Source organism: Asparagus officinalis, chromosome 1, assembly GCF_001876935.1.
Source record: "Asparagus officinalis chromosome 1, Aspof.V1, whole genome shotgun sequence".
Lineage (NCBI taxonomy): Eukaryota > Viridiplantae > Streptophyta > Magnoliopsida > Asparagales > Asparagaceae > Asparagus > Asparagus officinalis.
This window is the reverse complement of record NC_033794.1, coordinates 53,198,931-53,223,957: the sequence shown is the minus strand read 5'-3', so window position 1 is coordinate 53,223,957 and position 25,027 is coordinate 53,198,931.

Here is a 25,027-nt window from a genome sequence, read left to right as displayed (position 1 = left end):
CTTTTAATTTTTTAGATTTGTGTTGCATATAATTAGTAGTAATTTACCAAAGTGATTTGAACATTATGATTTGAGCACTCACTTGAATATACTCTTAAGGGGAAAAAACCCTATCAAGATGAGGTGGAGGATTTCATCATCCTTTCATTAGCCTACAAATTATTAATTTCTCACAACATAAACACAAACATTCTAGAACTCATTAGATTTTGGCACATAAGGATTCGAGCTCATTAAGGAATAAGAAAACCTTAAGTGAACTGATTTAAGTTTACTTGAATCTGCTTGTGTGTAAGACAAGATTTAAGGGTTGCATAAAGTGCTCCGCGGAGACAGAGGTACTTAATTAGTCATTGACCCCCCCTTTAGTACTATCCTTACCAGACTAGCTAATCAAGTGAACGTTAATCATTTAACTTAAGGAGTTTTTGGTTAGGAGCTAGTCTAGTTAAGTTTAAACTTAACCCTAGAATTAAGATTAATTGTTTCAAAGTGGTTGTGTTGGATATCATGTCCCCATGATATACTTTTTGATGATAACAACTTATTCATAATGTCAATCACTATGTGTATGTACTAACATTTCAATATAGTTATCAACATGAACAAGTACAAGATGAGTTCAAGGCATCAAGAAGTAAAGAAGATGAAGAGCTTATGTATCAATGTAATTTTTTACATTTTCTTTACTTAAAAATATTGTACAAGGCTTGACCACTCACACATACACACACATAGAGATTAGAACACATTAACACGTGCTTAATGTGTTGGTTAACAATAGAAATCCCCTATGTTAATCATTAGAGTATTTAGTTAATCATTGAGTCTAAAATATTTCATACATAACATTTTCAACCATTAGTAGTCGACTAATTAGATTAGTAGTCGACTATTGAAGTCTAAAATCAAAATATAAGTTTTCGTAAAATTACAGAGTAGTCGACTACTAAGGATTATAGTCGACTACTCAGCTTTGAATTTTGATTACCAGAACTTTTGTTTTACAGAGTAGTTGACTACAACTGATTATAGTCGACTACTGAGCTTTGAATTTTGAATTCTAGAACTTCTGTTTTATAGAGTAGTCGACTACAACTAATTATAGTCGACTACTCACCTTCAATTTTTGAATTTCAAACTTTCTGTTTTACAGAGTAGTTGACTAATGATCATTATAGTCGACTACTAAGATAATTTTCTAACATATCATGATTCAAATTGATAACAGTTTATAGCTGTTTTGTGTACATTTTGAGGGTTTGAAAACCTGTCTTTTCAAAGCTATAAATATGTTATATGTTCAGAATTTTGGGTCACGAATTCCTATACATAAGATTCAAGTTTTGTTCATCTTTCAAAAGAAAATTTTTTAGATTTTCACTAAGTGTTGAGAAAAATTATTTTCTGATTTTGCCTTTGATCCTCATTCAATATACAATCAAGATTAGACAATTTTTAGAGATTTAAAACATTTCTAGCCACTGCTACACATCACAATATTATCAAGGCTTATAGGAATCAAGTTGTATCAAGATAAGTGTTCTCTCGGGTGTGAGAGGTGTAATCTCTTGCTGAAGAGATTGGGTGCAATTTGCAGGGACTTGTAAATTGGTCAGGTTTGATGTTTTGATTTTGTAAGTTTTTCAAAATCATAGTGGAACTCTCAAGCGGGATTTGCTTAGGGACTGGATGTACACCTAGAAGGTGGAACCAATATAAAATTTTGTGTTTGTGATTGTTATTTTCTGTGATTGTGCTATTTCTTTACAAATTATAATCTTCTTTGCATTATTTTTTAATAGAACACTATTCACCCCCCTCCTCTAGTGTTTTAGTGTGGTTGGATCAGATCCTACATTTGGTATCAGAGCAAGGTTGAAGAAATGACATTTAATTCAAACTCAAACTCAAAATTCAAGGAATGACACTCTACAAATCGTCCACCAATGTTCGATGGACTAAACTACAACTATTAGAAGTGTCGGATGAGGATTTATCTTCAATCAATTGGCTACGAACTTTGGAATATTGTGGAAACAAAATACGAGAAGCCAACTACTTCTTTCACTGAATGGACTACATCTCCAAGGAACAATGCAAATTTGGATTCTAAAGCAATGAATGCCTTATTTTGTGCTCTTGACAAGAATGAGTTCAACAGGGTGTCAATGGCCACATCCACATATGATATTTGGCACACACTCGAGGTAACTCATGAAGGTACAAGTAAGGTTAAAGAATCTAAAATTTCTGTTCTTGTACATAGATTCAAATTATTCAGAATGAAGGAAAACGAGACCATTGGAGAGATGTTTTACAAGATTCACCAATATTACAAATTCTCTCATCGGTCTTAGAAAAGAATTCACTCAAGTGGAAATGGTGAGAAAGATTCTTTGTTCTCTTATTCCATAATGGGAAAAGAAAGTTATCACAATAGAAGAAGCAAATGACTTGTCAACTCTTACGGTAGAAAATCTCATTGGAAATCTCAGGGCCTATGAAGTCCAAATTGAAGATAGAAAGAATGAGGATGAAACAAAGAACAAGAAAGTGCTTGCATTCAATACTACTTAGGATAAAGAAGATTTGGATGATGATGAAGAAATGAGCATGTTTGCACGCAAATTTAGAAAATTCATAAAACGAGGTAAGTACAAATCAAAGAATTTAAATTCAAATAACTTACTTTGTTTCAAGTATAACAAACCAGGGCATATGAAGAAAGATTGTCCATTGTTGAAAAATAAGCAAAAGTCAAATTAATTCAACAACTTCAACAAATATTCAAAGCAATAAGAAAATGAAAGCTTTGGTGGCTACATTGGATGACAGTGATGATTCATCTTCCGATGAAGAAATTTGAAGAAAAGGAAAGTGCTCATATGTGTTTTATGGCACAAGAAGAAGTAAGTGATAATGAAGAACTTTTAGATGCTTTTAATGAATTATATGAAACTTTTTTGAGATTAAAGGATTCACATAATTTTCTTAAAGGTAAAAATAAAAGATTACATGAAGAAGTTTCTGATTTTAATTCTTTCATTTCTTTTAATTCTCAAATAATTGAATTAAAAGAGGAAAATGAATCATTACTTAAAGAAAATCATGTTTTGTCAAATAAGAATGTTTATCTAAAATCAGAATGCAATGATTTAAAAATTCGCATTAATGTTTTAGATAAAGATATTTCTTCTATTAAATTAAAATATGATGATATATGTTTGAATGTTAGTAAATTAAATAAAGGAAAAGAAAATCTTCATAGTTTACTTTTATTTCAAACAGAATCTTAAAAGAAAAAAGGTTTGGGTTTTCATGTTAATAATAATATTTCTAAGAAAATTATTTTTGTAAAACCAATTTGTAAGTTACATGAACATAATGTTAAAAATAATTCTTTATATGAAAAGAAATCAAAGTATTTATCTATTTGGATTCCTAAGGAATTAACTCTTAAAGAAAAAGTGTTATATTTCTAATTTTATTAAAGATGTTTGTTTATCAAATAACTTTTTAGGCAAATCAAACTCTTCATGGGTTTGGTTTCCTAAAGGCTAATTTTATGGACCCAACATAGCATGGGTACCAAAATTGTAAATGTTTATCATTTCAGGTACCTAAGAAAAATACGTGGATTTTAGATAGCGGTTGTTCTAAACATATAATCGGTAATATATAATTGTTGTCTTCTTATCAAAATAAGAATGATGGTACCGTCACTTTTGGAGATAACAACAAAGGAAAGATCATCGGTATTAGAATTATCAGTAATCCAAATAAACCTATTATTGATAATGTTTTATTAGTTGATGGTCTTAAACATAATTTGTTTAGTATAAGTCAACTTTGTGATAAAGGTTTTCAAATTATTTTTGAAAAAGAATCTTGCTTAATTTATGATATTGATATGATTACTATATTATTTAAAGGACATAGAAAAAAATAATATATATGTTTTATCTATGAATAATATTTCTAATGAACATTGTCTTCTTTTATCTTCTAATAATTTAATTTTATGGCATAAATGTTTTGGTCATGTTAATTTTAAACATATTTCTAAAATTTCTAAGAATGATTATGTTAAAGGTTTACCTAAGCTTTCTTATAAAGATAACTTTTGTGATGCATGTCAACAAGAAAAAATGCATAAATCATCTTTTAAATCTAAAGATGTAATTTCTACAAGTAAACCACTAGAATTAATTAATATTGATCCTTTTGGTCCTTCTAGAGTTGCATCATTAAATGGAAGTAGATATGCATTTGTACTTGTTGATGATTTTTTAAGATTTACATGAGTAATATTTCTTAAACATAAAAATAATGTTTTTAATGAGTTTTCTATTTTTTGTAAAAGAATTCAAAAACAAAAGTCTCTTTGTATTATTACTATCCGTAGTGATCGTGGAGGAGAATTTGAAAATGATCTTTTTGCAAATTTTTGTTATAAAAATGGTATTTCTCACACTTTTTCTTTTCCTCGAGCGGCTCCACAAAATGGAGTTGTAGAAAGGAAGAATAGAACTTTACAAGAATGTACAAGAACCATGTTGTGTGATAGTAACCTACCAAAATATTTTTGGGAAGAAGCTGTCTCTACATCATGTTATGTTCAAAATAGAATTTTATTAAGACATATTTTAAAGAAAACACCTTATGAGTTGTTTCATGATAAAATTCCTAAAGTTTCTTATTTTAAAGTTTTTGGTTATAAATACTTTATGTTAAACACAAAAGATAACTTGGACAAATTTGATTCTAAGTGTGACAAAGGAATATTTATTGGATATTTTTATCATAGCAAAGCTTATAGAATATATAACAAAAGAATCTTAGTCATTGAAGAATCTATGCATGTTTCTTTTGATGAGAATTTTACAAAAATACCTACTGTTTTAAATAATAATGACGATTTAATTGATTCTATTCATGATACTCCAATGCTAGATGTTTCAAAAGATGATAATTTATAAAATGATTTACCAAAGGATTTTGTAGAAGTTAAAAATCATCCACATGATTTGGTTATTGGTAATATTTCTGATAAAGTTACTACTAGATCTTATTTTAATTTAATTGCTCATGCTGTTTTTATTTCTATTATTAAACCTAAAAATATAAAAGAAGCTTTACTTGATGATTTTTGGATAATTGCTATGCAAGATGAATTAAATAAATTTACAAGAAATAATGTTTGGGATCGTGTACCTAGACAACAAGATAAGTCTATTATTGGAACAAAATGAATTTTTAGAAATAAATTAGATGAATATGTACAAGTTGTTAGAAACAAAGCCAGATTGGTTGCACAAGGATATAATCAAGAAGAAGGTATTGATTATGATGAAACCTATGCACCAGTGGCTCGTTTAGAATCTATAAGAATTTTAGTTGCATTTGCATGTTTTATGAATTTTAAATTATATTAAATGGATGTTAAAAGTGTATTTTTAAATAGTTTTATTAAAGAAGAAGTTTTTGTAGAACAACCTCCAGGTTTTGAAAATGAAAGTTTTCCAAACCATGTTTTCAAACTTAAAAAGGCTTTGTATGGTCTAAAACAAGTACCTTGTGCTTGGTATGATAGATTAAATTTTTTTTAACTTCTGATTTTGAAATAGAAAAAGTTGATATTCTACACTTTTTATAAAGAAAATTAATAAAGATATATTATTAATTCAAATATATGTAGATGATATAATATTTGGTTCTACTAACGATGATCTTTGTCAAGAGTTTGCTAAGACTATGCAAGATGAATTTAAAATGAGTCACATGGGTGAACTTAATTTCTTCCTTGGACTTCAAATCAAACAACTAAAGGAAGGAATTTTCATCAATCAAGACAAGTATGCTAAAGAATTACTCAAATGCTTTGGAATGGAAAATACAACAAGCAAACAAATACCAATAAGTACAGCTACATCACTTGACAAAGATGAAAATGGTAAGAATGTTGATCAAAAGCTATATCGAGGTATGATTGGATCACTTCTTTACATTATGATAAGTAGACTTGATATTATGTTTAGTGTATGTTTATGTACTAGATTTCAATATAATCCTAAAGAATCACACCTTAAAGTTGTGAAAAGAATTTTTAGATATCTCAATAACACTACAGATTATGGTTTATTTTATCTTAAAAAAAAGCATATTTGATTTATTATCATATAGTGATGCTGATTTTGCCGGATGTAAATCTGATAGAAAAAGTACAAGTGGTACATGTTATTTTCTTAGACATTCACTTGTATCTTGGTTTAGTAAAAATAAAATTCAGTGTCATTATCAACTACTGAAGAAAAATATATTGCTGCTAGTCTTGCATGTGCTCAAGTTTTATGGATGAAACAAATATTATCTGATTATGGTATAATTTATCCCACATCATCCATAATGTGTGACAATACTAGTGCTATTAATTTATCTAAAAATCCAATTCAACATTCACGTACAAAACATATTGACATAAGACATCATTTTTTATGTGATAATGTACTAAAAGGTGTTATTTCTTTAGATTTTATTTCAACCAATAAACAAATTGTTGATATATTAACAAAACCTTTAAAACAAGAAACATATGTTAAATTAAGAAGAGAATTTGGTATATGTTCTTTGGAAGATTTAAACTAAGTTTTAAAATCAATACATATGCATATTCAGCCTTAGTAGTCGACTAATCAAGTTTGTAGTCGACTACATGCACAGACATTGTATATATAATGTTCTGTCACTTTTCTTAGTAGTTGACTAATTAGAAGAGTAGTCGACTAATAAAAGTTCAACACAAATTTACAGAACTCTGTCAACTACAGTGTAGTCGACTACATTACAGTATAGTCGACTATTTAATCTGGCAGTTTCACTTTTTACAGTTTTTTATCTTATTGGATCTTTTACCCACCATATTCAAAACCCAATACCCATTAATCTTAAGTTATTTTGATCTCAACCCTTCATCTTTTACTAGATAAATCATGACCCTATATGATATTTTATTAAGATTAAATCTTAATATTTCATTTGATTTTTTGATCAAATCTTAGCCTCTCATTGATAACTAAAGCAAACAACCCTAACTTCTCCATATTTCCACATTTTTACACTCCCTAAAACTGAAAGAACCCATACTCTCTTCAGTTCATCCAGTCTTAAGGTTAGGACATCTTCTCCTTCTCATTTTTCTTCAAACTTTAATCCTTCTTTTGTCTTTCAAGTTTCAGTAGTTGACTACAGCCTCAATTAGCTGACTACTTCTAGGGTTTCAATAGTTTGGTAAGATCTCTTTCTCTATTCCATTTTTAATTTCGAAATTGAATCATGTTAAAATCAAAGAGGCCTAGGTCTGGATCATCAAATGTAGTTGAAGATTATTCAATTTTTCTTAAAGACCCCTCTTTGCTTGCCCAATTTAAGGAATTTCAATCTTTTGAAATTATACCCGGTAGATTTGTCAAATTTGATGATTTCATAACTCATAATTTAAATGATTACTTTGCAAATGCTGGATTATTAGATCTTTTTTTATTTGAAAATAGGAAACCATACTATCCATTATTGGTTCAACTATTTTATGTTAATATCTCTAGATATGAAACTGATCATCACTCGGATGTTCTTAACACTCTTGTGAAGGGAATTGAAATTAATATGACTCCTAAGAAATTAGGTAGAATTTTTAATATTCCTTTTCAAGGTGTTAGTCTTTCATCTATTAGAATGAATGATGAAAATTTGTTCGCTAATCACATTTTCCTTCCCGGTTATGGTAAACCTCTCAATAATTCAAATAAACTTAGGCCTATTCCTAGGTTTATAGATCGAATTCTTGCCTACAACCTTTTTCCAAAAGTTGGAAGCTTTCATTTTATATCTCTTGACCTAGCCAAAGCCCTCTATGCAATTATGGCAAACATAAACGTAAATTGGGTTGAGTTATTTTATGAAAACATTTTAGTCTTTCCTAAGGGATCTCTTCCTTTTGGAGCTTTTCTTACAAGAATATTTGAGGCGTATCATGTTGATTTAGAATCTGTAACTTCTAAGATCCGTTCTATCAATCTTTTTTATTTTAATGCCTTAACTCAGATGAAACTAACCAACTTTAAAATTCACCAAGATGAACCTCAACTGTAGGCATCAAAAATTGCCGATAGGTCCCCGCAAACAGCTCAGTGTTAAAGAGCGACGATGAATGTCACTATCCGATCCACAGGAGTCCAATTGACGTCGACGAGCGACTGAAGTGAATCGACGAGCTATGTGAACGGATAGGATTTCGGAACAACGAAGACCCGGACCAATCGGGAACCCGGCACTGTTCACAAAAAAGGACAACGCCCTTCGTGCCTCGACCACTCTACAGATAATCCAACCACCAGAGTGGATCGAACACTTCGTCAAGCATCTAACGCACCCGGAATCACTCAAATCCGAGTTCGGACGAAGAATCTACGGGGAAAACAACCGAATCACCTCAAACGGAGTCTCGGGAGGTCGAAACACCCCGGGGGTGTCTAGGAAAAGCCTGGACACCCCAGGGGTGTCTCGGCCAAGCCGGGACACCAAGCCCTGCCGGAGGAAGGAGTCGGGGTTTTCTAAGAGAGCGGCGAAGCCCTGCCGGATCGAGGAGTGAGCGAGCCTTCTGCAGCAAAGGAGTCTTCTTCTTCATTCCCCACCTTCTTTTCCCTTAGTGTTGCCCTTAGCGGTGATACAAAGGAGAGCTAGTGCCTCGTCTTAGCCGAGACATAAGCTTTACACTTCTGAGATCCCACGCGGATCGACGAGGTTCAGAGTTTCTAAAATCCCCCGCGGATAGACGAAACTCTGCCCGATTTTCTCGGACCAGATCTGAGTGCCCCGGTGGTCCACGGATATCAACATCCCCGTCACAGGCAAAAGACCCACGCAAGCAAGAGATGACAAACAGATCTTGCGTTTGTTTGAAAAGAGTTGTATCTATTTTGTTTTCATTGTGTACCGGTCTTATAAAAAGGCTATCTTTTTGTTTCATTGTAACGATTAAAGTTGTAATGAATGCAGCAATGAATACAGCAACTTTTTCCGCAAACAAGCTGGCGACCACAGTGGGAGCCAACGGCATCGCTACCGACGCCGTCGTGACGCAACCGGCATTCAAGATCCGGGTGAATGAAGAGTACGAGCTCGATCGACAACGGTTCAAAGAAGACCTCTCTCCCTCCTCCTCCAGATCCGCCTTTACGAACAGGCGCAGAAAGGTAACCTCTTCCACAAATATTTGCAGGACCGTCGGCTCGAGGATCCAAGACCCCGTTGCCGCCGCTGCACTCGCACCACGTGACGTCCCCGCGTCGTCCAACGTGGTCGAGACCGCAGATCCGGGCTCCTCCCCTGCCGAGGAGATGGCTACTGAAGACGCTCCAACATTGTCAAAGAGAGCGCGACAAAGACGGCGTCAAAGCCTTGCTCGTCAGCTGGCCAAGGCTTTGGAGCCGATGGACGGGATCCGCTACAATGAAGATCTCAAGTCCAGACATCGCCAAAAGCAACAACGGCAAACGACCAGCCCCTCCTCCAAAGCGAAAACGAACAAATGGGTTCATGTCAAAAGAACCCGTTCTACTCTCGAGGAGCGAATCCAGAAGCGCCGCGCCTTGCGTGCGCATGCCCGGACCCTTGCGCGAAAAGCACGAGAAATGCAAAAGGAGAAGGCAGTTAAGAGATCACCGAGATCCAAACAAATTTGGGTGCCAAAGGCCAAATCAACGCCTAAGGCAAAAGCAGGTAATGTTGCTCTCCAACCTTCGTCAATTTTAGATCCCGAACCTCCGGTAAAGCCCCACCGCAGCGTGGATTTCCCCAAGTCTAGGATTCCTCCAAAGGATCGCATCAGCGCTCTACCCGAGAATCAAGGAAAAGCGCTTGCTAAGGAAAGCCGGAGATCATTGAAGGAGCTTCAAGCCAACATCCGGACTGGGGGTCATACGCGACTTCCTAACAAGGTGATTTATGCAACGGCCCGCTTGCCGGTGCGCGCAGAAAATCAGGAGCCCGTTAAGGTTTCACCCTCACCAAGGCGTGATTCCACACGTGTGACTCCTGTAGAGGCCAACAAGGCAATGTTTACTCAGAAGAAAACGCGTCAGACAGACGGACGCGTTATACCTGAGAACCCAGGTGAGCAGCCGAAAGGTTACTCCGACCGCAACGTCGATGAGTTGTACTATCAGGCTGGGGGTGCGAATGAATCTCGAAAGAGAAGTACCCAGGAAGCGGACTCTCACTGTCCGTGTACCAAATCTATCAGGGCAGTATTATCAACATGTAGCTGCCCCAAGACCGCTCCACAGAGGGTCTCGATATTCGAGAGAATTTCCGATGGAATGACGAAGCCCAAATCAAGGCGTTCCTACCAAAGAGGATCGATTGCTCGAGAGGATGAACCCCTAGAAGTTACCATCAACATGGTCAACAAGGGAAAATCTCCAGTTGTTTCAAGTGGTTCCGACCGTAATTTCTCTCCAGGAAGCAGAGTCAATTCGGGAATAGCTCAGCTTCAGCTAGAAGCCGTCGAATATAACAATGACCATGGGGTCCATGAAGGAGTCCATTCCGATGATGAGTTCTCAGATTCTCATTCCGCGTTCGCCTCCGATGACACAACGTCTAGCATAGGGCAAGCTCGAGAAGTGTTCATGATCAACACCGAGCAGATAGCCAAAATCATTGAAGAGGCCCTGGCTAAGCAGAAGGAAATCTTCAAGTTCGAAATGGAAATGGCTATGCAGGAGATGAGACAAATGCACGACCAACAAATCCGAGCTTTGTCGAACCAGCTAGTTGAGTCCAGCCGTCGCACCCAGAACACCGCGATTGACAGCGATCCGGAAGTGGACGAGATCATCATGGCCGACGCACCACCCAAGAAGACTGGGGGTGGCCCCACTAAAAATAACAACACTGGGGGTGGCCGTATTATTCCTCCCGAAAATTGTCCAAAACGGGATATGGATGAGGCGGAAAAGATGAGGGAGCTCGAAAGAAAAATTGACGCCCTGATGTCTGCTCGAGAGGTGAAGAAGACTGGCATTCCGTGTCCTTACCCGAAAGAGTGGGATTCGATTCCGTATCCGGCAAAGTTCAACCTGATCAACTTCACGCCGTTCAACGGGAAGGACTCGCCCACTCAGCATCTGATCTATTTCAGGTCCCACTTGGGAGTGATCTCTGGCAACGAGCCTTTGATGGTTCGGTCATTCGTTGGCACCCTTCGCGGGCACGCCTTCGACTGGTACCGTCGTCTCAAGGCCGGAAGCATCAACAGCTGGGAGGACCTGGAAAGCATGTTCCTCGCCCATTTCTTCGATGATGACACCGAAGTGTCGGTCAGGACACTCTTCGATATGAAACAAAGAGACGGAGAGTTGGTGGATACCTTCATCAAACGCTTCCGCAATCAGGCAATGAACTGCAAGGATCCCGTCACGGAGGAATTCATATTGCAGACTTGTCATAACAACTTGTCCGTTAATATCTTGGATGTTATGGGAATGGAGCCGTTCAATACCTGGAAAGAGTTGAAGGTGCGCGGAGAACAGGCCGAATGCTTCCTCAGAAGGAGGAAGGCCGAGAGGAGCCAACCCATGGTTAGCCCTCTGAATTCGAGTCTCGTACCTCATGATGAAGAGGACACACCTGCAACAGTTATTGACGTTAATCAAACGCCACAACAACAGCTCCGAAGACAACAGAATACTTCGGATCGAGAAGCCCAGGAAGAGTACTCGTTCAAGGACGAAGACATTCCCACCATCTTCGAGTCCCTTCTCGAAAACAACAAAATCAAGCTCCCGCCCATCGTGAATCAGGAGGAAGCTGACGATCCTGCAGATCCAACGTACTGCGCGTATCACAGGAGGATTCTTCATCCCACCAAGGCTTGCTTTACTTTAAAGAATAGCATCCAAACCTTGGTTGAAGCCGGCGTTATAACGCTAGGGTAAGCCAATTGAGAACGGCAATCCTCCAACAGGTGCATGAGGTTAAACTGCTTCCTACACACTCCGATAAGTATAAGAGTATAAACTGCTTCTTAATACTCCAATAGGTATACGAGTCTAAACTATTTCCTACCATTGACGGGAAGTTCCTGGAGGATATTACGCTAATATTCTTAAGGATAACCCGATCAGATAACAAAGTCAAACCCCGTTCCAAAAAAAAAAAGAAGCTGGGGGTGGATAATCCAATGAATCGGGAAGTTCCCGGAAGAATACCACATGGGTATTCTTAGGGAATTGATGAATAAGAAATCTACATTCGAACTCTGAAGGTCAGAATGTCTCTTCTTATTTTCATCAAAATTCTCTAACTCTTATGAGTTATTTTTGTGAGATGAGATCCAATCCTCTGATAGGTTAATCTTTCCTCACCAAACTATCCGCTGATCAAATTAAACGACAAAGGATCCACCAACATTTCCATTTGCCCGTCATTGGCATTTCTCAGACTTAACGTGCTAGGTCCTAAACGCCTAGCATTAAAGTCTCCCTTTGAATGATAATACGAGTTGGCACTTTCTTTGCCTACCCGTATTCCACTTTCTTTGCTTTCTGGTCAAACCTTCCTACAGTTAGGGCCAAAGCCAAAATCCCCTCTCGATTCCTCCAATGAACGAGAGGTCCACTTTCAAATAGAGTGATCAAACCTTCCGACAGTTAGGGTCATATCAAACTCCTGCTTGGCCAAACCTTCCTACAGTTAGGACCAAAGCTAAATTCCTCTCTCGATTCCTTCCATGAACGAGAGGTCCACTTGGAACAGTCAAACCTATAAAAGTTAGGATTGCTCCCGATCTCGCTTAGTCAAGCCTACAGATAGTCGAGACTAAGGTCGAGTCATTCATTTTCGATAAACGAAAAATCCACCTTTGTCCCCTTTTCCACCAAACCTATAAAAGTTAGGGTTGAAATTGGGTTTTCTCCTCAATGAATGAGGGGTTCTTTGGGTTCAAATGACCAATCCTATAAAAGATAGTGCCGTCCGAACCTTTCCGATTCTCGGAGTGGAGATCCCACTCTTAGTTTCATCCTTCCGGATTCTGGGGGTGGAGATCCCACCTCGAGTTTCCTTTCCAGCTGAAGATAGAATATAAAATTCTTCCTCTTCAGCACCGGGAGATAGAATATAAAATTCTTCCTCTCCTCGGACCTTTCCGATGCTCGGAGTGGAGAACCCACTCCCAGTTCATCATTCCGGATTCTGGGGGTGGGGGATCCCACCTCAAGTTCCCTTTCCAGCTGTAGATAGAATATAAAATTCTTCCTCTTCAGCACCGGGAGATAGAATATAAAATTCTTCCTCTCCCGTTTCTCAATCTGTCTTTGCTTTTAGAAAAGACACGATTGTCAAATCCGGGCACTCGATGCACGGGGAATTTTATCCCGAAGCCTGAGTAGGGATAAGTCAACGCCTAACACGCGTTGCCGGGTAGTCTATTCCCGTGAGAAAGACGAAGTCTATGTATTCAAAATCATAGCATTAAGTCTAAGAGAAGCAATTCTCTTAGCACAACGTTACATGTGAAACGGGTTTTAATAATTCACATGCTAGCCCGATTCAAACGGTAATCGGTAAAGGCACATCAACGGTAGTCGGTAAAGGCTAATCAGATCCGTTGAAGGCTGGGGATTAGCCAAAAATCCTAAAGTCAATGCCTAACACGCGTTGCCGGGTAGTCTATTCCCATGAGAAAGACGAAGTCTACGTATTCAATGTCGTAGCACTAAAAGAGTTAACTCTTTTAGCTTAACGTCACATGTGGAACGGACTTAAACAATCCACATGCTAGCCCGACTCAAACAGTAGTCGGTAAAGGCTCATCAAACCCGTTGATGGCTGAGAATTTGCCAAAAAAAAAAAATTCTATAAGTACGAGTCATCGATGCATCAGCTCTGTTAGTTGGTCTCGTAACTCGATCATCCAACAACATCCACACATGCAGATGAATCGACTTTAACAGTTGGTCCTGTAGCCCCAACGTTTGGGACCGCTATGCTCCAATACCTTAAGAGCTTAAATTGTGTATACTCCAGCAAACGTACGAGTATAAACTGTGTTAATGGCGATCCAAAACCCTAGGTCAACGCCGGTCAACGCGTAACCCTAGGTCAACGCCAGTCAATGCGTTGCAATCAGAGTCAACGTTCGACGATTCAAAACACCTAGGGTCAACGCCGGCCAACGCGTAACCCTAGGTCAACACCGGTCAACGCATTGCGACAAAAAGTCAACACACGGAGGTCCGAAATCCTAAGCCAGCACAATGTGGCGGAGGTAGTTCAAAGTCAACTCAATGACACGAGCCAAACCCAACTCACCAGCTGTAGACTCGAGATTCCAACGACGGCCAGGCGATAAAAGCAGCGCCGGAAAAAAAACTTCGGTTATTCGTCAAAGCATCGGATAAACCGAAAATCGAAGGAGCCGAGAGTTGAAGCTAACCACAGGTCCCTTATGCCGACTGAAGGCCGGACCAATCATATCCAAAGTATTCCGGTCTCTTCTATAAAAGAAACGAGCCCGGAACACTTTGGAGGGGGTATCTGTAGGCATCAAAAATTACCGATAGGTCCCCGCAAACAGCTCAGTGTTAAAGAGCGATGATGAATGTCACTATTCGATCCACAAGAGTCCAATTGACGTCGACGAATGACTGAAGTGAATCGACGAGCTATGTGAACGGATAGGATTTCGGAACAACGAAGACCCGGACCAATCGGGAACCCGGCACTGTTCACAAAAAAGGACAACGCCGTTCGTGCCTCGACCACTCTACAGATAATCCAACCACCAGAGTGGATCGAACACTTCGTCAAGCATCCAACTCACCCGGAATCACTCAAATCCGAGTTCGGACGAAGAATCTACGGGGAAAACAACCGAATCACCTCAAACGGAGTCTCGGGAGGTCGAAACACCCCGAGGGTGTCTAGGAAAAGCCTGGACACCCCAGGGGTGTCTCGGCTTGGCCGAGACACCCCAAGGGTGTCTCGGCCCCTGGCCGAGACACCAGGGGGTGTCTAGGCCCCCTACATACCCCCTAGACCCCTCCTAGAGCCTATAAATAGCCCCCTTGGGCCTTTGTTTTAGAGAGGATTTTTGGAGAGCCTTGGCGAAGCCCTGCTGCAGCGAGGAGTGAGCGAGCCGTCTACAGCAAAGGAGTCTTCTTCTTCATTCACCCCTTCTCTTTTCCTTAGTGTTGCCCCTTAGCGGTGATACTAAGTAGAGCGAATATCTCGATTATCCGAGATAGGAGCTATAAACTTCTAGATCTCACGCGGATCGACGAAGTTCTGCTTCTATATCCCTTCGCGGATAGACGAAGCTCTGCCCGATTTTCTCGGAGCAGATCTGAGTGCCGGCCGAGACACCCCTGGGGTGTCCAGGCTTTTCCTAGACACCCCCGGGGTGTTTCGACCTCCCGAGACTCCGTTTGAGGTGATTCGGTTGTTTTTCCCGTAGATTCTTCGTCCGAACTCGGATTTGAGTGATTCCGGGTGCGTTGGATGCTTGACGAAGTGTTCGATCCACTCTGGTAGTTGGATTATCTGTAGAGTGGTCGAGGCACGAAGGGCGTTGTCCTTTTTTGTGAACAGTGCCGGGTTCCCGATTGGTCCGGGTCTTCGTTGTTCCGAAATCCTATCCGTTCACATAGCTCGTCGATTCACTTCAGTCGCTCGTCGACGTCAATTAGACTCCTGTGGATCGGATAGTGACATTCATCGTCGCTCTTTAACACTGAGCTGTTTGCGGGGACCTATCGGCAATCTTTTTTATTTTAATGCCTTAACTCAGATGAAACTAACCAACTTTAAAATTCACCAAGATGAACCTCAACCTCAACCAGAATAACACCCCCAACATATACCACAAGCCACTGATGAAGCTGGACCCTTTTCTAGTCACATTCCACCACCAATGAATGAATCTTCTTGTTTCTCTGATGCACAATACAATACATTGTTCGCTAGAATACTTGATTTGGAATCAGGACAAAAGGCTTTGTATGATCAAAATGTGCTTATGCTAAAAAGTCAAGAAGTATTAACCAACAAATTTGATATTTTGGAAATGAAGTTTGACACAATGAATATGAAGATTGATACCTTGGACATGAAGCTCAGTGCCTACTTCTAAGGAAATCAACCTCCACCAGGACCATCAAGTTAGAAGGCTATGCATGCATCATTTAGAATAGTTTCAGTTTGTTATGTTAAATACAGTTAAGTACTTATTTTATTTGTGTGTTTAAAGTATGTTAAAAACTATATTTTGATGTTTGCTTAGACTTATGTATTTTGCTACAATGTTTATATTTGTGTGTTCCAACTATGTATGAATTTGTGCTTTTCTTTATCATGCTTAGTATGTTTATTTTATATGTGTTCATGAGCTACTTATATTAAAACAGATTGTGAAGATAGATATTGTCAAAATTTTGGTATTTATGGCAAGTCTTTGCCTACCCATATGGATGGGTGAAGTGATGGACTATGTTCACAATCTGGAAGATCTTTTTGAAGTGTTAGCTCATGAAGAAGAAATTATGGCATGTTTAGACTAGATATTTATTTCTTTTTGTTAATGACAAAGGGGGAGAATGGTATAAATATTATGCAATTTATTAAAATTATAGACTCTAATATATTTTTATGCAGGGGGAGAAAGTATATTTGTCCCTAAATAATTAATTCTTTTAGAATATACTTATATATGCATAAATTGTTTGTCATCATAAAAAATTGGGAGAATGTTGGATATCATGTTCCCATGATATAATTTTGATGATAACAATTTATTCATAATATGAATAACTATGTGTATTATGGTGCACTAACATTTCAATGCAGGTATCAATATGAACAAGTGCAAGATGAGTTCAAGGCATCATGAAGTAAAGAAGATGAAGAGCTTATACATCAATATAATTTTTATATTTTCTTTACTTAGAAAAATTATACAAGCCTTGATCACTCACACATACACACACATAGATTTTAGAACACATTAACACAAGCTTAATGTGTTAGTTAACAATAGAAATCTCCTATGTTAACCATTAGAGTATTTAGTCAATTAATGAGTCTCAAAATATTTCATACATAATATTTTTAACTCTTAGTAGTCAACCAATGACTACTTATAGTCGACTGCTGAAGTTTGGATCAAAAATATAAGTTTCTGTCAAATTACAGTCTAGTCGACTAATGACTTTTTATAGTTGACTGCAAAGAACTTAGGAAAAATCTCACTTTCTGTTGTTTACAGTATAGTCGACTACAACTGATTATAGTCGACTACTGAGCTTTGAATTTTGTATTCCAGAACTTCTGTCTTATAGAGTAGTCGACTACAACTGATTATAGTCGACCACTCATCTTTAATTTTCGGGTTCTAGACTTTCTGTTTTACAGTGTAGTCGATTAATGATCATTATAGTCGACTACTAAGAAAGTTTTCTGACATATTAGAATTCAAATTAATAACAGTTTATAGCCATTTTGTGTACGTTTTGAGGGTTTGAAAATCTATCTTTTCAAAGCTATAAATATGTTATATGTTCAGAATTTTGGGTCACGAATTCCTATACATAAGATTCAGGTTTTGTGCATCTTTTAAAAGAAAAATTTACAGATTTTCACTAAGTGTTGAGAAAAATCATTTTCTGATTTTGCTTTTGACCCTCATTCAATATACAATCAAGATAGACAATTTTTAGAGATTCAAAACATTCCTAGCTACTGCTACACATCACAATACTATCAAGGCATATAGGAATCAAGTTGTATCAAGACAAGTGTTCTCTCGAGTGTGAGAGGTGTAATCTCTTGGTGAAGAGATTGAGTGCAATTTACAGGGACTTGCAAATTGGTCAGGTTTGATGATTTGATTTTGTAAGTTTTTCAAAATCATAGTAGAACTCTCAAATGGGATTTGCTTGGGAACTGGATGTACACCTGGAAGGTGGAACCAGTATAAAATTTTGTGTTTGTGATTATTATTTTCTGTGATTGTGCTATTTCTTTGCAAATTATAATCTTCTTTGCATTATTTTTTAACAGTACACTATTCACCCCTAGTGTTTTAGTATGATTGGATCAGATCCTACATAAAGTTCTAAGGTTTGGTGGTGAAGGAGCCAAGAGAGAGAGAGAGGGGTGAAATAGTTGGGTAACGCAATTTCTGATCGCGTGGACCTTATATAGGCCCTGCCCTAACTCCACACGATTTCAAATCCTGTGAAGTTGCAGGCTAGCTCGACAAAGATCAATGCTCTCTGAACTGAGGCCTACAAACTTCACGGGATTTAAAATCCCATGAAGTTTAAGCTTCATAAGGTTTCAAGTCCCTGTAGGTGTAAATTTTGATTTCTCAAAACGGGTGTTTCATTTGTATTGATAAGAATAGCTTATTATAAGCTAATAAATCAAAATTATAACATAAGTGGAGGGAAGGCCCTCCTTGTTTATCATGGGGATTTTGGTAGCGATAGGACGCCTCGCTCGGTTCTCGCACCGAGTCTGTTTCCCTTGGATGATTTGATCTAGGTTGCTGGTGAGCTTCAGTACGCAGTAGAAGCTCGTGCTGGTCGAGTTTGAGTCTCCAAGTTCGGTGGTGGTCAGGGACCAAAGCTAGGAGAAGGTGCTATAGTGCAAGGATCATGCAAAGAGCCCGTCGTCAACTCAGTCGAGAGTTGAGAGCTAATGGTCTAGCTAACTAGTTTAATTAATCAATTAACTGCCAATCTCCTTCCTGTAGCTAGGAGAGGCTCTTAAATAGAGGAGAGATGGCATGGTCACTCCCTTGAATCATGGGATGTGACCATAGACTAATGGAAGATGTCATGCTTCTCACTTGTACCATGAGCGACCGCTTGACGGGCTCGAAGTACTGCACTTCTCCCCCTCACGTCGTGGGGAACAGGAAGGCTCATCCATGTACATGATGTTGCGGCTACTAGGTACTCTGGCGAGCATGGCGAGCTTGTTGATTGCTTGGCTGGTCGTCTGAATGTGTAGGCGAATCTCAGCCACTCGGACAAACTTAGGCGAATTAAGTCTGCAGGCGAATTCCAGATATTTGGATGATCTTGACTCATGCAGGCGGGTCAAGCGTGCAGGCGAGTATAGCGACATCGTGGATTTTACTGGTCACTTGTACTATGGACGGCCGCTTGAGGGGTTCGAAGCACTGTAGTCCTTCCCCTCACATCGTGGGAAATGGGAAGGCCCATCTCTGTATACGGTCTCGTAGCCGCCTAGTACACATGTGAGATTTTTGGTCATCTGTCTGACGTCTTGGACGCACAGGCGAGCCTGGTGCCTAGACGGGTTTGACTTGTGCAGGTGAGTTCAAGCATGCAGGAGAATTCAAGAGAATTTGACCCGTGCAGGCGAGTTCTACCTCCAAATAGGCTTGGCCCATACTAAAGAATCCAGCATGTGGGCGGAATCAAACTCTCAAGGGCGGGTTCCCTTAGTTAAGGCAATTTTCACAGCATACAAGACCCCCTTCAAAGTTCTCAGACCTAAATCGAGTCGTAAATGTGGTATGGGATACTTTGAATGAAAGTGACCATTGTTCAAGCGATTTGGATTCCTCCAGTTATATTGAGTCATTTGGCGCCGACAGACGAGACCGGTGCCGTTAGAGCCAGATCATTACGAGTGAAATTAAGACTTCTGAGGGATGGCCATGTGTCTATAGGTGAGTCCCCACACTTGCCAACTAAGATGACGCCTCGACTTCACGCTTCTGCTCCGAGGTGCTGATTCGATAGTGCTTTTGTTCTTAACCCTCGATTCAATGGGGGATCGTGTCTCGGACTACCAGATCTTGGCCATTCATGCAGAATTCTAAACATCTCGCCTTGCGCGTGGCCGTTCGATTTGAACCGTAGAATCAAAGCTGTTTACTTCAGATAGCTCGGTGAATCTTGACCATTAAGATTTCGTGTGTATAGTGTTTAACCCCTACATGGGGGGTTACTTCGATCAGACACCCTTTTGCTCAAATTTCCTTAGAGAAAGTTCATCTTCCCCGATTCGAGATGACTTTGAGAATGAGAAAGTGTGCTTCGAAGGGGAAAGAGGAAGCTGCTCAACCAGAGCCCATCATTCTCTCCGATGATGAGGAGGAAGAACACACTCCTATTTCTACCTCCCAGTCCTTTCAACCTTCTCTTGACAATGAAGGGACGATCCTCTTGATCCAACCCATTGTTGTGGTCCCCGTCGACCAAGAGTCTATCGTTCCGAGCCCTAAATCCATGCACGGTCTCGTCGGGCAACTAAAGAACGCCATGAAACAGGCGGTCTCCATCATTAACCTTGGCTGGGGGGCCTATGCTAACTTCAAGCCCTTTCTCATGAGCTGCATAGCCGATCTTAGGTGCTTGGGTGAGGCTCGTGAGGCTTCACATCGCCTGGTCATGCTTCTTCGCTTTGAGCTGTACCGAACGTGGAGAGGTTCATGGCTCAGGCCCGTGCCAGAGGGGTGCATGAGCGGGAGACTCGAGAGAAGGACCTATCGGACCAAGGGGGCCTTGTCTCATGCTTGCTCCATCGACAAAGTCTATTGTAGGTGGAGATCGATGCTTTAACATCCACTATCACCCGAATGAAGGCTCAACTAACGGGGGAAGAGGCGACTCTGAGGGACTTGCGGCTCAAGAGCGTGGACATTCGTGATGCTGTCGAAAAGGAGATGCAGACTCTTTAGGCGATCCGTGAAGAGAGCTCTGCTACTGCTGCTGCTCGTGAGGCTAAGATCCGTGAGGAGGAGGAAGACCGGGTTCGAGCAGATCGGGCGGAGAAGATAGCCAAGATCAAAGCCGAACTTACCTTTCTGACCGAGATTGACTAGGATCGACGGGGGATTAGTCTTTGGGCTCTTTTTATCTAGTTTTCTGGTCACAATTCTGTTTGGATGGCTTGTTGCTAACTTGTTTGAACAATTCATCACAACTCTATTTGTCTTTGATATTGGCTGAATGAAGTGTTTATGCTTTTCGTTATTTAATGTTATGCTCATATACTTTCTTTCTCTTGTTCCTCTTAGGATTTTTAGCAAATCCCCAGCTATCAATGGGTTTGACTTGCCTTTACCGATTACTGTTTAAATCAGGCTAGCCATACTATTCCCCTCAGTATGATGAGTTGTCAAGTAGTTTCTCTTAGGCTTAATGCTAAGACTTCTGCTCTAACCTGCGGGTGTGCCCAGAGGGTGTGTCAATGGGTTTTATCTCTTGGTAGGTCTGACTATGTAGGTGAGACCGTTCTATTGATAGTTTGACACTTCAGATGAGCTGGATCACTCGAGACTTTCCTTCACCGGCGAACTAGGCCAAACAAACGAGCGGCTCAAGCGAGACTCATTCTCACTGGCGAAGCGAGCTAGATGTTCACTGGCGAGTTTCATTTTGGTTGGCGAAATTTGAAATAGTGGAGCACGAGTCATGTGTTTGCAAGCAAAATCCATCCTCATAGGTGAAGTTCGAATTGGCGGAAGGCGAGCCACGTGTTAGCCGATGAAGTTTTGTACCTTCCAACTAAGGTCGCGTGGGCTCGTCAGGTCACATTAAATATGATTTGACAAAACGATGTCGCTTCTGTGCGCTTCGCTCGATGATGAATCGTGGCCGTAGTTCTCGACTCCGACCGTTAGAGTCAATCATGAATTTTGGTTCGGGTTCTAGGTTTTGTCTTGCCCGACCCGTTCCTTGTTTTGATGGTTCCTTTGTAACCACCGAAAACTGAACTGTTGAGAGCAATCTGGGCCGTTGATTTTGATCGTGGCTACGCCTCTCAACCGCCAGCATCTCGTCTCTTGAGAGTGATCTGGGTCGTCAATTTTGATCATGGCCACACCTCTCAACTGCAAGCCGTCTCGCCTTTAAATAGGCTTTGTCCCTTTCCTTTGAGGACTACTGTGCACAGGGATTTCTGTTTGCTCAAAAAGTTTTTTAGAGAGCAAGGACTCCAGCTTCGTTTTTGACTTTTCGGTATGGGACCAAAAGCTAAGAAATGCGTTGCGAAGGGAAAGGGTCCCGGTCGTTATCCTGGTGGTGTCGCCATCGGTATGGCCGTCAGCGCTCCTGGGACACACTTGGGTAAGTCTAGTGGGTCATTTAATGACTTTGCATTGACGACCAATGTTGGGTTGGGAAGATGAGCACTGCTCGCCTTTTTCAGTGGATTTTGCCATTTTTGGTAATTTTCCCAATTTGGGTGAAACTGGTCTTTTTCAGGCAGATTCTGCTATCATCGATGAAGGCGACTTCTGCTTCAACAGGCGAAATCGACTTTCATCGGGCGAAGGTGAATTTTGCTTTGACTGGTGAGTTCTGCTTTGGTCAAACGGATTTGCCTTTTGTCAGGCAAATTAAACATTGTCAGGCAAAATTAGTTTCGGTTATTCGAGAAAGTTTCTGACTCTAAGAGTTGATTTTGTTCTAACTCCTTGGTTTTGCCTTGCAGCCACTTTTTCTAATGAGGCTCTCCCAAAAGGGGTAGCCATTGGTCTTGCCGATGGCATGGGCAATGCGGCGCCTCCCCGATTCCCTCTTCTTGATCATGTGCCCGCGTTTGCTGCCGACAAACCAGATGAGTTGGTCAAGAGAGTGACCGACGGGCATCACTTGACATTGCGCGAGTTGACTACCGACGTGGCGTTGACAGACATGGCTAGGACGGAGGTGAAAAAGCCTCAGTTCCTTCTTGGTGACACCGTGACTGACCCTTCGGCTCTTCTGCTTAGGGAGAGCAGATTGCTCCGTGTTGTGGATGGAGTCCACTATTACCTTCCCAGTATGCCGAGAGGGTTCTCACTCGTCGAGTTGCGGTCGCTTGCGGTTCCGAGGATGATGAACTAGGATCTGACCCTAACTCTAGACGGGGTGACTTGCGGCGTCTTCACGGGCTCCACGGCTTGGTATGGGGTCGACAGCTCTTGCAAGTGTGTGACCGCTTTGCGTCCTGGCCTGCTACACAATGAACTGCCCATCAGGGAAACAACTACGGTGGTGGAGACCTTCCGTCATCGTTTCTTCTGGACTGGGAGGTAGTTTCCCCCGAAGGACTTTAGGGCTCTAGGGTGGATCCACTCTGTGCCTGGTAGCAGCACTTGCTGGTCTAAGATCACCGAGTACATCTTGGCTGAGAATTCCGACCTTCTAGATACAGAGCTGTACGTAGCGATCCGGGCCACTCAACATGGTCTGAAGATCAACGCTCATCAGTTCCATAGTATCCTGAAACTTTATTATCCGGACAGTGGTACATTCTTCACTCCTAATGGTGAGCTTGGCATAACCCTCCATGAGATGTATGATGTGTCAGGGTTACCTTTGGGAAGCTTCCCCTACGAGGAGTACGTCCCAGGTTAAGATGAGATTGACCACCTTTCGGCTCGGTCCCCTCTGGTGGTCGAGACCCTATGGGAGCTTCTCGGTCACTACCACATATGTCTCAACACCTCAGGGGCAGTGGACCACAAAGGCAAGAAGAAGAGGGCTCTGGGGATCAGCCATAAGAATTGGGCTGACTACCTATTCCCGAAAAATGATGTCAAGGGAAGGTCTACTTTATTGCTGGGCGAGTGTGACCTGGCCGAAGTGGAGAGAAGAATAGCCGAAGGGGGAGCTGCCAAAACCCTTGAGCATGATGAGGGTGGGTTCAAATTTGGAATGACTTTCCACTCGTTCCATCATCAGGCTTGGTCCCCTATATCCGGTAAGGCTCTGTTCGCGGGGTACATCATGCTGTAGTTGAAGAGATGTGTGGTTCCTACCCACTCTTTCGAGGCGCTCCCGATGGAGGTTGTCTATCCCGCAGTTCGATTGGCCTACGGGAGGCCCTATGCGTTGGTGTCGGCGACAGTGGCATGCATCCATCGGGGACTTCGCACGTTGACGGCCCAATTTTATTGTGTGTTGTGTGTTGACAAGGGGGAAGGTGAAGTCGCTAACACTCCTAATCCTAGAGTAGGGCTTCCGTACACTTATTTGATGGCGTGGTTCGTTTACCATTGCGAGTGCTTGATGAGCGCCCCAGACGCTCTCCGGGGGGAAGGGTTCGTCCCGTTCGTCTAACGTTTGGAGAGATGCTCTTGGAAGTGTAAAGACATCCCCAACATGAGGAAGACACTGTCCCACTTCGGTCACTACAATTTTCACCGATTCTTCCCCTACTTTAGTGGCGAAGGGTATGGCGAATCTCTCCGAGACATATCAACGGCGAACCATAACACCGTCCTCTCCTGTGGTGCCTTTCGATGGTTGGTGAATATCCGGCCGGGGTATCACATCCTATGAACAGGCTCCGTGTGCTACCTTAAGCCTTACATTTCTTGCAGGTTGGCCCGTCAGTTCGGGTATGACCAGCTGTACGTAGGAAATATTAACCCTTACTTGCATTATGAGGGAGGGTTAGTGGATGGCGTGCGGGGGTGGTTCTGGACCCACGCCGGTGGCACTAACGCGCATTTCGAACTACCTACGAAGGATCGTGACCTTCACCATACACTCCTATATTGCCGGTGGTATCGGGACGCCAATGCTAATCCCGAAGGCTTTCGATTTTAGAGTTCTTGCCTGGCGGACCATGGGCATCGCCCAAGGGCAACTCCTCGCCTCTCAAGGCAGAAGGGTCACAAAATTATTGGAGAGTGGTTTTCAGGAGTCCCTGCCGAAGACACCAAGGACCTTTATGCGGGTTTAGGTGAATTCGGGGTGTTTAAGGCTCGATCTCTGTCTCCTTGCCCTTTGCGGACCGTACTGGTAGTTTGCTCCTCTCTAAACGACATCAGGAGGCCGCAGCCAGCAGCTCAAGGGCGGAGGTGGCCAAGAAGGTGCGTCACAAGGAGGTGGTTGAGGCTACCAGAGCAGTGGAAGGCCAGGATGATACTACTCCTGTGCTAATTCCGGGAGTAACTACCCTTGTGACTGGGGCTGCTACGCCTGCTCCCTTT